Genomic DNA, 15150 nt, shown 5'->3' with positions numbered 1-15150 from the left:
CGTTCACGTCATCCATCGCCGATGCCAACAGCCGAGTCTGCAGGGTGCCCTGGAAGAGCTGAGTTAATGTTCGACTCCTCCTGGTCAGGCTCTCCAGCTGGATGAGCCGAGATCTCCCCTCTCGCCGCTGCCTCTGAACACAGAAACACAAATTGCATCTGAAGCAGGAGGTGCAGATTTTTTTTCTATTCTTTTCTAAATCCAGGCTAGATCATGTGGAGGTATTTGGAAAACTTTTTTGGCCAGCGGACGACTGTTGTCTTGCAGAAAGTCAAATCAAACATATGCGACACACAATCAATTCACAAGAACACATTATAAAAAACAAGTCCAGTTCTTGCCTGATTTCAAATGAATTCTGCATCAAAACAGGGTAAAACGAGTGTTTGCAGCAAATGTGAGCACAAAGCCTCACTTTGTACAAGCCTGCTATTAAAGTTCTCCTCTGTGCAGACGACTTGCCTGTTTTCAAGGCACAACTTGGATCTGCTGTACAAATCTTATGGATACACACTAAATGAAACAATAGTGTGCATGACTCCAGATTCTGATCCCTCATCCTAATATGGTCCCAACATAGCAACAGCAATAAAGCAAATGTTGAGGCTTCAAAATACAAAGTCCATAAACCAATGGCTGACATGGGTTTTATCATAAGGGTGATAAATATACAGATTTCAGTCTGTCTTAGAGATTTGATGTTCATTTACCTGCAGATGCCCTATACGTGCCTGCTCCATGGTTTTTCACAACATTTTGCACATCACTATTTAATACAGGAAGTAAGTGAACTAAAACAAGTCATCTTTCTTTGTGAGAGCTCATACAGAATTCAAAGTGCAGGTTCATGTGAGTATTTAATGTACGGCTCAGATCTACAGAATTTCAGAGTTTCTAGAGCAGACACAGAGCTCACGTCACAACAGGCTTCAGGCGCCATTTTAGTGACTTTAACAATATATAAAATTTTAATTTCGGTCTAGCTGACATTAGGTTATGTACGCAGCACGCAATTGAACCACATATTTTAGAATCCAAAGGTTCAAATTAGCTGGGAGCAGCTTCACTTAATTATAACAGTGGTTTTGTTAGGAAAACAGTTTCTGTATACCGGATACTAAATTGCGCTGACGTCAACGGCTAACGTATCTAGCTAATCGCTACTGTTAGCACAACATTAACAGCAAGCTACAATGACGAGTAACAAAAACAAAACAGTAATAAGGTTTTACTGAAAATGTTTTACCTTTTCCGACAGTCCCAGAATCCAGAGCTTCAAAGTCCAGCAGGTACTGAAGACTGTTATCCGCCTCGCTGTTACCGGCCGTGAGAAAGTGTTTTTTTTCCCGAAAGGTCAAGGCCCGCCGCTCGCGCACTCTGTCTGCGCATGCGCATCCCAACGACTGACCCCCTCCGTCCGCTCCCGGGAGGTTATAGTATGACGTGTTCTGACGTCACTCTCTCTCTCCCTGTCATTTATTTGGCTCGAAACACATATTAACAAATTGCTCAGTGATGAACAACTACTCAGATCATTTACCTAAGCAGTGCGCTTTGTCAAAACAAAGTGTGTGTTCATTACACTGACATTCTGTTCTGCAATTGTTATTTACTTGTATTTTATAATTTGACTTACATACTGCTGGGTGGTTTGTAAAGTTTACAATAACTAGTATTATCATTATGCTATATTTTTATATATTAGGGTCTTTAGGCTCCCCCCCCACCCCTGCCACCAGTATATTTTTAAGCAAATATTTCTAACTTTTATTTGAATATTCAGTTTCCTACCATCTTCTCTTAAAGGGTAATTGCCAGGTAATCCGCCCTCCCCCTTCGCACACACATGCACACAAAGAAAACACACAGTATAATTCACAGCCTCGTTATAGTGAATAAATATTTATGCCATTTACACCATCAAACTTAGATAGCTAAGGATGAAGAACCTTTTGTTCTTTAAAGAACCATTTGTAATAGCTGAAGAACCATCCACAAAATAAAAAGGTTCTTTGATGTATGATGGTTCTTTAAAGAACCATGAAGACATCTGAAGAACTATTTAAGAACCATAATTTTTCTGAGTGTAGGGTTACTGAAGTTGGACTACCTGGTATATAACGATGTGCTACGTGATCACTAGAGACACAGCTATGTTAGCATAATATAAACACAGGGAAACACAGGGATGAACGCTAACTTTTTTCCACTCGATAAAAGTTAACGTGAGGGTTCCTGATGGTTAGAGACAAATGCAATCACATGGCAGGATGCTGTAAACGGATCAAACGTCAGTCAGGAGAACAACTGAGAAAATCCATCCACAATACGAGGTTGGTCATTAATATACTGCTGCATGGGCTGGGCTGTAGTTACATCGTAAGGTTTTAAAAACTGAGCTTTAAAATGAATAGCGATAATAAAAACCGAGAGAGGCTGACATGATCACTGACTGTGTTTAGGGGCTTTTTGAGATTAAATAGAACAAGATACAAAGCATTAAAACATGTTAAAAACACAAAAGACTTATTAAACCCAGGGTAGTTTGGGCCCGGAAGCAAGATTCGTCACGTCATCACTTAAAGACCGGATAACTGTTGGGCCACCCTTAGCAGCAATAACTACAGCTTTGTGATAACTGGCAATGAGTCTTTTACAGAGCTGTGGAGGAATTTTGGCCCACTCATACATGGGCCAAAATAAATGACAGAGCTTTAACCCGCAGTGTTTACAATGGTCTTTATTTTTGAGAATGCCCATCGTTACTCTGACAAATTCTGTTTTTCTTTCTTTTATTTCTCTTCATACATGTTACTGACCTGCTGCCAGTTACTGTCAGCAGTTCCTCCAATCCTGAGGTTACTGAGATATTTTGCTGCCTTCAAATTCAAAACCTTATTTCTTTTTTAAATGGGACATTATCTCAGTTTAAACATTTTATGTTTTCTGTGTTCTATTGTTAATAACATGCGAATTTACGAGATTTGAAAATCATTCTGTTTTTGTTTACATTTTAAACATCATCCCTTTTTTAGCATTGGGCTACAATTGGGTCTATTGGTGTAGGTGGTCATTCTTTTTTCCCTTCTTTGTGTCTTTACAATAGTTTAATTTATTGTTGTGAAGCTGAAAAGTAAGCTGAATTAAAATAACTGTGAAGGAAGGCTGTAGACATTGCTAACGTCTTTGTGACAATCCCCACAGTTAGCACTGGTTACCTGCCAGTTCCATCTCAGCTTTAGCTCTTTTGGCCATGTTTGGAGTTTGTCTCAATACAAAAATAATGGAATGACCCATTTATGACTTCACTTCAGATTATCATTGGTGAATTATGAACAACATTTGCTCTAATTGCTCTCAGACCACCAGTTACCTCTGATGTCAAACTCTTGTTTTTCGCCTTGAGAGAAAATTTGGCCCAATGACATATTGTCATGAGGCGGCTGTGTGAAGGCAAGAGAGGACCCAAACGCACGGCTCAAGACACGTGGGGATAAACTCAAAAGGCAGGTCTTTATTAATAGGAACATAAAAAGTCATACAACACTATACTGGGAGAAACTAAAGCTGAGGCACTGGGGGGACATGAGGGAATGCACACAACCTAGAGGGACGACGCAACACGGAACAAAGGGATACTCTGACATAAATACACAGAAGGTAATGAGGGAAATGGGAACACACGGGGAACACAGCTGAGGACAATTACTCATGACAGAGCGGGGAGGACACGAAACTGAAAATACTGACACCAAGACGCGGACCTTAAACACAACACAGAGTACACAGAAAGAAGCACAGAGAGAGGCTGAGAGAGAGAGGCAGAGAACATAAAGGAATGCACGAAGGGATGAGGAGAACACAGAACCCAATGGGTGGGAACACGGTACCAGAACAAACACCACAATCTAAGCATGGACACAGGGGGAACATAAAGAACAAAATACAAAACCACAGGAAAACTAAGAACACTGGGTCAAAATGACCCAGGACCATGACACATATACAATGTGACATGATTTTTGTATTGACAATCTGACACAACATATTAAAGCTGCATGCAGTCACTGAATGTAGGCTATGTATGAATGCACGTTGCCTCCTCTGAGACATTCTGTGGAGCTGACATACTACATTAATTAACACTATATAACCCATGTGTCATAGAAGATTTGTTTTTTAACTGCACCATCATATGTAGAATAAATTATGTATTTAACAGGATGAAAAATGAATGTTCAGCTCTACACAGCAAACCACAGTTCAAAGGTTTGAAATCAGAGTTTGACAGAATTAAAAACACCTTCACAGACAAGAGGTGAAAGCTTTTAAGTCACAGTAAATGTGAAGTTTTACAGTTCAGGAGTGCCTTTAGATGCAAGCTCTCAAGGATTTTTTTTGTAATGTTTTTTTTATTTACTGTGTCTACTAAAATTAAAGAAAATATATTCACACTAGCAGTTAAAGCAAAAGTATGTCACATTGCTGAGTTAAAATAATCAATTGTGGCCAAAACATATGCAGTTAATTCAACTCCAAGTTCTGCTAGGTCTTAAGTCCCATCGGTGAAAGGTACTGCAATCAAGTCTGGAACAATGCAAAACTGTTAGTTCAGACCATAACAGGAATATTAAAGCAATTTCTTTCTGTGAAGTAGCCAGCTCAAACAGTCAAGGGTGCACAATTCTCTGTATTTGTTAACACAAATGTTAAAATTTCTGAAAATAATTCAGACACTATAGAAAAAAACGCACAAGAAACAGTGTAGAACAGTCTACAGTCTATCCTTTCTTACTCATATGGGGTCTTCTTATTATTAGGGTATTCTCTCTAATATTGTAGGTCTTCACCTTACAAAGGTCTGCACCTTGAGATCACAGTTGTTGTGATGTGACGCTATATAAAGGAAACTCAACTGAATCAAATGTGTGAGAGCAGTGTCTTGAGTTTAATAATACATGTATTCATGTTGTGTCCTTCCCTTCGCTTTCACAGTGAAAGTGCCATCATTGGATTCTTGCATGAAAAGTTTTACCATTTTTCATTGGGGCTAGTATAATTCCTCAACAATTTTGGAGGACACCTTCTGTGTCCTTGTAAGTGAACGCAATGACGGGAATGAGTAAACTCAGTGTATTTCCCTGTGAAAATGAAGAGAAAAAAAAAGTAGACCAGCATGATTTTAGACTTGCTTAAATTTCAGCATTTCTTCAAGTCACTGCAAGGCTGCAAAACAAATCATATCCACTGGCAGCTGTCCTTGAATCCCAGTTTGTAGGCATCACTGGTGGCCAGTCCTGCTTGTAAACACCCCCCTCTATGGAGGCAAACAGTGGGCTGTTTAACATGCACAGCACCATTTTCTGATCTGGCAACTACACATGGACAATGTAAATGACCTCTGATCACAAAACAGACTGCGTCTGTAAGACGACACGTTATCACCTGGACTCCTGCCATCAAGTAGGAGCTCTTAATAGATATTGGTTTATCTATTTATGAGGATTTATTGTAAGGAAAGATATTTCCATCAGGTCTGATAAGAAGTCTTAGGGGACCTGCAGGGGGCTGTGTATGTGTGTGTGTGTGTGTGTGTGTGTTCTTGTCACCTGAAAACTTAAATGCATGTGAGGGACTGTTTGCATGAACGTGGAAAGTATCTTTTAGGTGCAGCGTTCAAGGACATGCACACAGCAGGCTGTGCAAATACACTCCCAAACACCCATACAAATGAGAGCTCCACTCTGTCTCACCTGTTTGTTACGTTTTCTGGTAAGGACCTTGATTTAATACATTTATATTACAAAACAACATCCTCAAACTCAAATCATAGCTCAAATCCTAATCCTCCTGAGTCTATTCCCAGTCTATTCATTTTGTCCAATGTACTGGACAAAACAAGTTAAACTGAAAGAGCCCATCTTTCCTTGGTTGTCAGGGTGTTAATATAACAGAAAACCTTAATCCCAGTTAGTTTTTTTATTGACACTGATTCTTTTCATAATTTTAAAGGCATTACCAAGTGGCAGAAGGCCCCCACTTTAGTGGTTATTTTCCACAGTTTTCCTTTGGAACAAGTCCATGTTCACACTACAGGACATACTCTGTGATTTAGGTGAGTGAGCTGTCTGGACAGAGTGTACAGGACACAGCAGACCTGACACTCACAGACTAGCAATAATTATATTCACGATCTATACTGATGAAGATACAAAAAAATAGAAATCAGTGGTGAGACTCCTCAGAAATTAGCAGATTATGCTTTCAGGGAAGTTTGTGTCTTATTAATAGGAGCCAGCTCCCTCTGACTTGTGTGTAGTTCACACCCTGACTGCATTTTGCTTGACACTAGCTGCTAAATTAGCTCGGGCCTTGGAGCAAAATAATATTAAAACAAAACTGCTGTTGCGTCCCTGTTGCAAATCCTTTTAATAAATTACAAATTAATTGCAAGAGAAATGGTGAATGTGACAGTTTGCAGCCTCTTTTTTTAGGAATGGGATATTTGGGGAAATACTGAGCCATTCAGACAGGCTCAGTATTAATGCTGGAAAATATTTATGGGAGTGGTTTGCAGGTAGACAGCTAAACTGGTTATTCACTGTGATAACTGCATTATGGGTGAACTATAATGCATCCTCGGTGAACCGACCATGTACGTATGGTTGGTCCTTATGTATACTGAACAAGTTGTGACGCTTCACTGTTTTCCAAAGCTTTGTTCAGGGTGCTGATGCTGAAAACTGATAATAACCATTGTTCAGTCATAAGATATAACGGTAGTAGGAAGCATATAGATTTACCAGGCATACCTATGCTTAAAGTGTTTCATTTAACACTGATGACTTTTTAATTTTTGCCTGAGAGGAAATCAGTGAACTGTCATCCATTACCAACAATAAAGTCATCATGTATTACACTATCAACTCTGTAGTAGCAGTTGGAGAAAGGACTTTTTCCCCCTCAAATCTTTCCTACATTAGGGGTGTAGGGGTGGCTGTAGCTCAGGTGGCAGAGCAGGTCAGCCACTAATCAGAAGGTCGGTGGTTCGATCCCAGCCTGCCACCTGGCTGCATGCCAAATATCCTTGGGCAAGATACTAACCCCATGTTTGCCTACTGGTGGTGGTCAGAGGGCCCGGTGGCGCCTGTGTCCGGCAGCCTCGCCTCTGTCAGTGCGCCCCAGGGCAGCTGTGGCTACAATGTAGCTTGCTATCGCCAGTGTGTGAATGGGTGAATGACTGAATGTAGTGTAAAGCGCTTTGGGGTCCTTAAGGACTAGAAAAGCGCTATACAAATGCAGGCCATTTACCATTTCTTTTCGTCTCCCTCTGGATGACTTATTGTTCTACAACACATACAAACAGTACAGCAGATAGAAAGGACTGTGCAGCATTTGAAACATCAAAAGTGAAAACTTAAACACTTCAGCTGCAAAAACAAACAATGTCTCTGTTTGTCTCATCAAACTGTAAAGCATGTCTGAAGCATGTCTGCTTCAGCATCATCTTATTAGCAAATAATTAAACTTCGATAATGTAAATGAAAGCATGAAAATGGGTGTAAAATCCACTCACATAACAAAATGTAATGTAGCTCAATATAATTAATGTTAATATTAGCCTCCAACACACCTACCTTCATCCATTCTCTAAATTTAATCATGAAAACTAGCTTACAGGCAAAAACATCCCTAAATACAGTTTAAGGACATTAACAACTGAGGCTTAAGGTTTGATCACACTGGTGGAAGAATTAATCAAGCTTCACTTGCAGTTACCGATTGAATAAAAGCACCCTCAAGTGGTCTGCCTCACACTTGCTAAAGAACGATTGATTTGAAAACATTTTAGGTACACATTTTAAATTACAATGGGAGAAATCTGTTTAAATGTTAACGTTTCTGAGACTTGTTTTCTTGACCTTTTTTTCTTGACTTCTTGATTTTGATAAACGGGTCAAATGTGCCTGTTTACATTAAGATACGGTAAGCGAACTGTGACTGACCTGTCTATTGATGTTTGGATTTTAGCTGAGGAAGCGGGGTTGTCAGATTTTTTCTACATTGTTTGAATGATGAATTAAAGAATGAGTTAGCTGCAATGGGTTAGCTCCTTTGCTCACACAGGAACTCAGTTTCCCAGAATGCTTTGGGCTCTTTTATGCTGTCCTCCAGGGGAAATACTCTGGAAATGACTAGAGGAAGAGAGAGCAGGAAGGATGATATTGGGGTCCAACTGACGCAGGTTGGTCGTATTCACCTCTCAAGTGTAGAAGGAGCAGGTGAGTGCCTTTAATGCCATTTCATTCATTCTTGTCCCATGCGGCCAAGAGCTGATGGGCAAAAATTAAAGACTCTTCCCTACCAAGATACCTCACGATACCTGCAAAAGTTTCTTTTAACATAAAATAAAATCAGCCACACTTGGTAGCTTTTGGTACTTCATCAGCTGCATTTCAAATGTTAGAGGAGTTCGTGTTTTCATAGCAGCTCCCGTCCAGAAAGAGAATCTGTGTCTGTTGCCAGTGTGTTGTGCAAAGTCAGTCCCTCTATCTCCATCAGTGGATGTCTCTCCTTCAGCTACCACTGCAGACAATAAACAGCCCCACCTTCCCCGTAACCCTTTCCAATTAAATCTCTTCCATTTGTCGACTTGGAGATGCCACCTTTAAGTGAATTATAGTGGAAAATGGAGACAGATAAGAGGGGAGGGTTGGAGAGGAGGCTGCTTTCTGCCATATGTGAACTTAAGACAATGCATCCTGTCTGCTTTGAAAGGAGCATGAATTGATAGATGGATATAGGGAGAAACAATGCAGGGGATAGACAGAGAGAGAGAGGAAAGAGAGGGAGAGTGATGTATGACCCCCAATTTCTCAAGGCTTTGTAATAAAAGGCTGTGGTGTGCTGCTCTCGGTCTCTGTCACATTAAAAGTAAATAAGACTAATAGTATGATGCTGAAAACTCCACAGGGCTGGACCACCCCAAAATGAAGTGTGTGTGTGTGTGTGTGTGTGTGTGTGTGTGTGTGTGTGTGTGTGTGTGTGTGTGTGTGTGCGTGCGTGTGTGTGTGTGTGTGTTTGTGTGCGCGTGTGTGTGTTTCATACTTTGCCTGGTTATATTGCTCGACAATGCATCCTACCGAAGCAGCACCAGCCTCATTATGCATTCATGTGCTGGCAGGATTATGAACCACTCGAACATCCTCCCTGTGATGGCCACCGAAGTCTGGGACATTTAGGATTTTAGGGGAATTGACAAAACCGTGACGCAGTTTCATCAGCTTGGACTGTTGGTGGGGAAAACTTTTTGAATTATGATGTGACTAATTTATCAGAGAAGCTCTTCTTGCAAGTGTCAGGTGAACTGAGATTGTCCTCCCAGAAAAAGGACAGCGCTGGTTGCTTGTACTCTATGTCCACATAGTGCCAAGAACTGTGTCGCACCCTTTTTAGCTGTATTTTTATTGCACCTATACAACTATATGCACAGTTCTGCCTCATGGTTCTCACTCTTTTGGTAAAACGACATGCTTTATAGGTTTTAAGTTGAATTCTACAAAACATCTAAGAAACATTTAAGAAGAAGAAGAAAAAACATGATGAAATTACAAAAAACACAACACTGGTTTGTGTAAATTAAAGACATATCTCACCACGGTCAATACTTTGATCTTGTGTCTGCGTATTACAATTCAATTCAGTTCAGTTTTATTTATACAGGACCAAATGGCAACAGTTGCCTCAAGGTGCTTGAAACAGTTCTGAGAAAAAGTACGTAAAAATAAAAAATAACTCACTTTTGAAAATGATCTTCTTTAGCATCACAGGGGGAAACACTGAGTTTTTGTTTTAAACTGACCCAGTTTTCATGGTAAATTGATTAGCAATTTATACAACATGTCACATTCACACACATTCACACATGCAGTTATTTTTAACATTCACAGTCTGATGAATGTATCAGAGAGCAACTTGGGGTTCATTCTACATTTTGGCATGCAGACTGGAGCAGCCAGGGACACAACCACTGAGCTTCTGATTAGTTGATGGACCTGCTCCCATTGGCCTAAAGGCAGCCCCAAAGATGTTTTGCATCATCACTAGTGAGAGCTCGACCTACAGGTACAACTGAGCAGTTGGAACTCATGTTATCTTTGAGGCACAAGTAAAAGGGAACATAACATTATTTTCCCTGGCAGCACAAGTTTCTAGGGAAAAAAAGTGTATTCCCTGACCAGCTGCCAAATGGTAAAGCGAGATCACTTGCGTGTGGGACAAAAAGATACACTGTAACAAAGAAAACGGTATAAAAATGACACTTTCTGGCATTTGTGACGTACATTTTCACGTTTCACTACAGCTCAGTGGTTAATTCACAGCTGTTTGCAGGATCTTCCATGCAAACTATGGACAGTTGTGACAATCTGCTTGCAACCAAAGCAATTGAATCAAGATTTTTGATGCCCACCCCTTTTGTCTCCTCCAGTAACCACCAGTGATGGGAATAACAGCGTTACAAGTAACAGCGTTGCTAACAGCGTTACTTTTTTGAAGAAGTAACTAGTAACTATAATTATTTACTTTTTCAAAGTAACTTGCCCAACACTAGTTACCACTGGCTTTCCCTGTCAGCTGCAGGTTTCCCGTAGATTGGTGAGAGCTCTGTAGGCCTTTGTGAGCGAGACCTAAGGTTTTTTATTTTTATACACTCTTCTCATTATCACACTTCATACATATATCATTCTGAATGTCTATCTTAACTGAGATCATTTTGCTAAAATCTGTGGGAGAAATAAAAAAGTCTGAAGGTGGGAGTTGTCCATTCAACTAACGGAACGGTGAACATATTAGTCAGTCCTCTTGCAGTACTCCTAAATGGACTTGATTCGCTGTTTGTTTGTGATCTCCTAAGAAATTTCCTAAATGTTTAAATCACTTTTTTTTTAGCCATTCAGATTATTTATAGCTGCTATCTTCATGTTTAAACTAAACTTACTGGTATTATTCTTCTTATTATTGCCAGCTCTAGTTTTGCAGTCATAGCAGAGCGGAAGCTGTTTTTCAGGTCCTGTGGGTGAGTATAATCAGTGTTAAACCACATACACTTCTCTGTTCTGTTAACCTTAAAACAGAACAGAAACACATTCCCTATGTTAGCTTTTGTGTAAAGTTCATCTCTGTCAGTACTCCCATCAGCTGTTGATGCAGCACTTTTTTTAAACTTTAAAAATGTACCAATAATACACCTTGAGCTTGGGCAGGACAAAGACCAATATATGAGGCTAACCAACCACCAGTTACCTTGCTATTCTAGCTAAAAAGCAACAAATTTAATCGTCCATACTTTCACTCAACGACCAGTAGTAGTGCCCATTGCTTTATTCAACTAACTTTAATATTCATTCCACTATATTTGTCAGAAACCTACATGAAGACAGCAGGAGCTTTTATTGGAGAGTACTAACATCATAAATCGTACTTGCTTATGATAAATGGCATTATTAGTGTTGGTTTGATTAAAGTGCGAGCAGTTAGCTTTCATTCACAGTAAGTGTCATCATTAGCAAAAGGAAGGGTGACAGTACTATTCATCATTTCTGAGCTGCCTCAGAGAAGAAGAAAAGTGAGTTAGAAGAAAAGAAGGTTAAGAAAATCAGAGCTGGTAAGATACATTTATAGTAAGAGGCAAGTGAAAGTTTCTTGATTTATTGGTCATTTTCAATGAGGACAAAAAAGATTGGTTTCTGAACATCATTCAATTCAATTTATACAGCGCCAAATCACAACAACAGTCACCTCAAGGTGCTTTATATTGTAAGGTAGACCCTACAATAATACATACAGAGAAAAACCCAACAATCGTATGACCCCCTATGAGCAAGCACTTTGGCGACTGTGGGAAGGAAAAACTCCCGGAAGAAACCTCCGGCAGAACCAGGCTCAGGGAGAGGCGGGGCCATAAAGACAGGATAAAGGCATGCTGTGGAAGAGCGACAGAGGTTAATAACAGATATGATTCAGTGCAGAGAGGTCTATTAACACATACTGAGTGAGAAAGGTGGCTGAAAAGGAAAAACTCAACGCATCATGGGAATCCCCGGCAGCCTACGTCTATTGCAACATAACTAAGGGAGGATTCAGGGTCACCTGGTCCAGCCCTAACTATATGCTTTAGCAAAAAGGAATGTTTGAAGCCTAATCTTGAAAGTAGAGATAGTGTCTGTCTCCTGAATCCAAACTGGAAGCTGGTTCCACAGAAGAGGGGCCTGAAAACTGAAGGCTCTGCCTCCCATTCTACTTTTAAATACTCTAGGAACAACAAGTAGGCCTGCAGAGCGAGAGCGAAGTGCTCTAATAGGGTGATATGGTACTACAAGGTCATTAAGATAAGATGGGGCCTGATTATTTAAGACCTTGTATGTGAGGAACGGAATTTGGAATTCAAGTTTTTTTCATGTTTACTGTAGAGTGTTAAGGACAGAGACATGGAGGTGGATGAGAAAAATTAGCCAGTTATGGTTAAATTATAAAATTACAAGATTGTTATCCTAATCCAAAGACACTTCTTATTCTCCAAGTATAATAAGTCTCTTTCTACCTAAAAGTTTATTAATATTATTTCTTTAATATTCATCCTGCTATGTTTATCCTATGGTTATAGATACCATAATTTGGAGCTTTCATGGTCTCTGTTTCTGTAGCGGTCAGAGTTATCAAGTCACTTTGCAAGTTTATAGCATTTTCAGACAAATCTGACTTCATCAAATGTACAGTTTCTTGAGCATTTCAGGACTTTTTGGAAACCCACAGATATTTAGCCTAATTCAACAAAAGTACTGAACACAACTCAGTAACTAACATTTTCATTGCTTTAACATGCATATAATCACATAATTAGAAATGTATGTATCGGGTTTGGTTTGCATCTGGTTTGAACACAGTCCTGATTTCACTGTTATAAATTTTAACTGTGTTCAAGATTAATATTTATATTTCATTAATCTGAGAGGCTGGGTTGGATATTTAGGCATTCAACCTATTGAATGCTGAAGCTGATAGCTGTGACTCGTGTTTCCTACAGCCAAGATCTTTCATTGACCAGGTACTTTTATTTTTTCCCAAACCCAAGCAAACCTCAGCTATGGAGGAGGCAAAAGAGAAAAAAAGTCATATAAATCAAATTTTTAACTTATTGAATGTTTTGAAAAGCACAGACAAAGACCAACGTTCAAATCCCAGCTCTCATAATAATAAACTTTTCCCAACTTTTGCCAAGTTAGCTAAACTTAACAAGCACCTAATTATTGAAACACAGTTCTTTGTATCATGTAAGACTGCAGGTTTTAACCTTTTAATGTCCTTTGAGCTTTGTGTTCTGATTGAGACCTGACTGACTGACAGTGTAATCAGCTTACTATGTGCAAAAATGCTGTTACTAATTGGACTCATGGGACTTCAGGAGCTGATTTGGAAGGTGGGTTTGGATGAGTAGTAGGTGAAGCTTGTTTTTTCTTGAATTCTTGTCTTTCCCTTGTCTGTGGCTGTTGAGTTTTGTGCCTGTGAATATTGTTTGCTGAGGTTAATTAAGAAAGGTTTTGACAGTGGTGGCTTACTGACTGTGGGTAGTGGCATATGCAAAACTTTAGTTTGGCAATATTGTTCCTGGATTCACTCTTTTTGTGTATGAAACTGCAGTTGGTGGGCTGATGCATGATAAACTGTATTGTAGCATGCAGTTTCTTTCTTCACCATCACTATCAGGTAATAAAATACATAGAAGGATTAAGTAGCTAAGCCACAGAATATCATATATCTAATCTCAGTGTGTGATTTTGTTTCCAACCACAGTTGTGTAAAACCAAGTGTTGTAATTTAAGGTGGAGAAAAGCGTGATATGTATGTGAATTGCATCGCAGAGCTAATATAGGGTCAAGCTTGAAAGTAGGATGTCTGTGCTCAACACTATCTGATATCCTCATGCTACATTGCCTTAACAATGTTTGTCCAGGATCAACATTACAACTGACCAATCACTTTGTCTGAGCCTTTAGGTAGTATTATTATCAATTAGTAAGCAACATTTGGCAGCAAACTTAATTTGATAATTTATTTGACGCTTAAAATGCTTACTATTTGTTTCAAAGGAAACAAATACCATCACATTCTAAAACTGTGGTATCACCACAATGCTATGGGTCAGCTGAAATGTTGATGCTGGACCAACATTATAACGATGCAGAAAAACTATTAATTTCACAGCTAGCTGCTAGTCCATGCAGACAGTCTTGGTGTGGTTATTTTGGTCTGCACACAAGTGTAAGTACTGTGTTCACACCTGCACAAACAAATTGCACCGAGGAGGAAAACTAACCTGAGTTCGATTTAAATGGACTAAACACCGCAGGTGTGAAAACACCCTTAATGACTACGGCAATGACTACTGTACTTTGAAGAAGAAGAATTAGTGTGAATTAGCCTTTTGTGGCCAAATTTTAGTTAGTATAGAAACATAAAGAGATTTTCAAGAGTTCTTCATTCAAAGTTTGTGATTATATTTGTGTGTTGCTGAGCCAGCCGAGTGTTGGCACAATGTAGCTGTAAAATGTAACAGTTGTTGTGTAAATGTTAGATGGGCTGTTACGTAAGCTTAAAGCACACTTTAGTCTGATTCACCCATTTACACATTGGATGCACTGGGACACGCCACAGATAACATGCTTGAGTCAGAAAAGATGAAGAGGTTAAAAAAACCTTTACTCCAGGTTTGGAGTTTGTCTCGTTGCTGCCCCGCTATGCGCTTGTTGTTAAATTCATTGACAACAAATCAGCTAAAACTGATTAACAACCCCCATTTTTGTACAATAAAAATCGATGTCCATATCCATGCTCTAGACTCTGTCGCTATTTTCCTCCTCTGACACACGAACTAAAACCAGCTGATTGGTGTGCAGGCGCGTGGATACCTGGGCTGCAGTTCAGTGAGTAAGTTTACTTTCTCTGTAATATTCGAAGATATAACAGTAGATCCCAAGAGGTGCATGATCTCTACAACATAGATGAATAAATGAAAAGAAAAAAATCAAATATGTGAGAAAGTATTTGCCCCTTTAGTGATTTTCTATTTTTTGACATATTTGTCACATATTT

The sequence above is a fragment of the Perissodus microlepis genome, chromosome 9 (genome assembly GCF_051167445.1).
Source record: "Perissodus microlepis isolate ML-2025 ecotype Zambia chromosome 9, ASM5116744v1, whole genome shotgun sequence".
Classification (NCBI taxonomy): domain Eukaryota; kingdom Metazoa; phylum Chordata; class Actinopteri; order Cichliformes; family Cichlidae; genus Perissodus; species Perissodus microlepis.
This window is presented reverse-complemented; position numbering follows the sequence as displayed.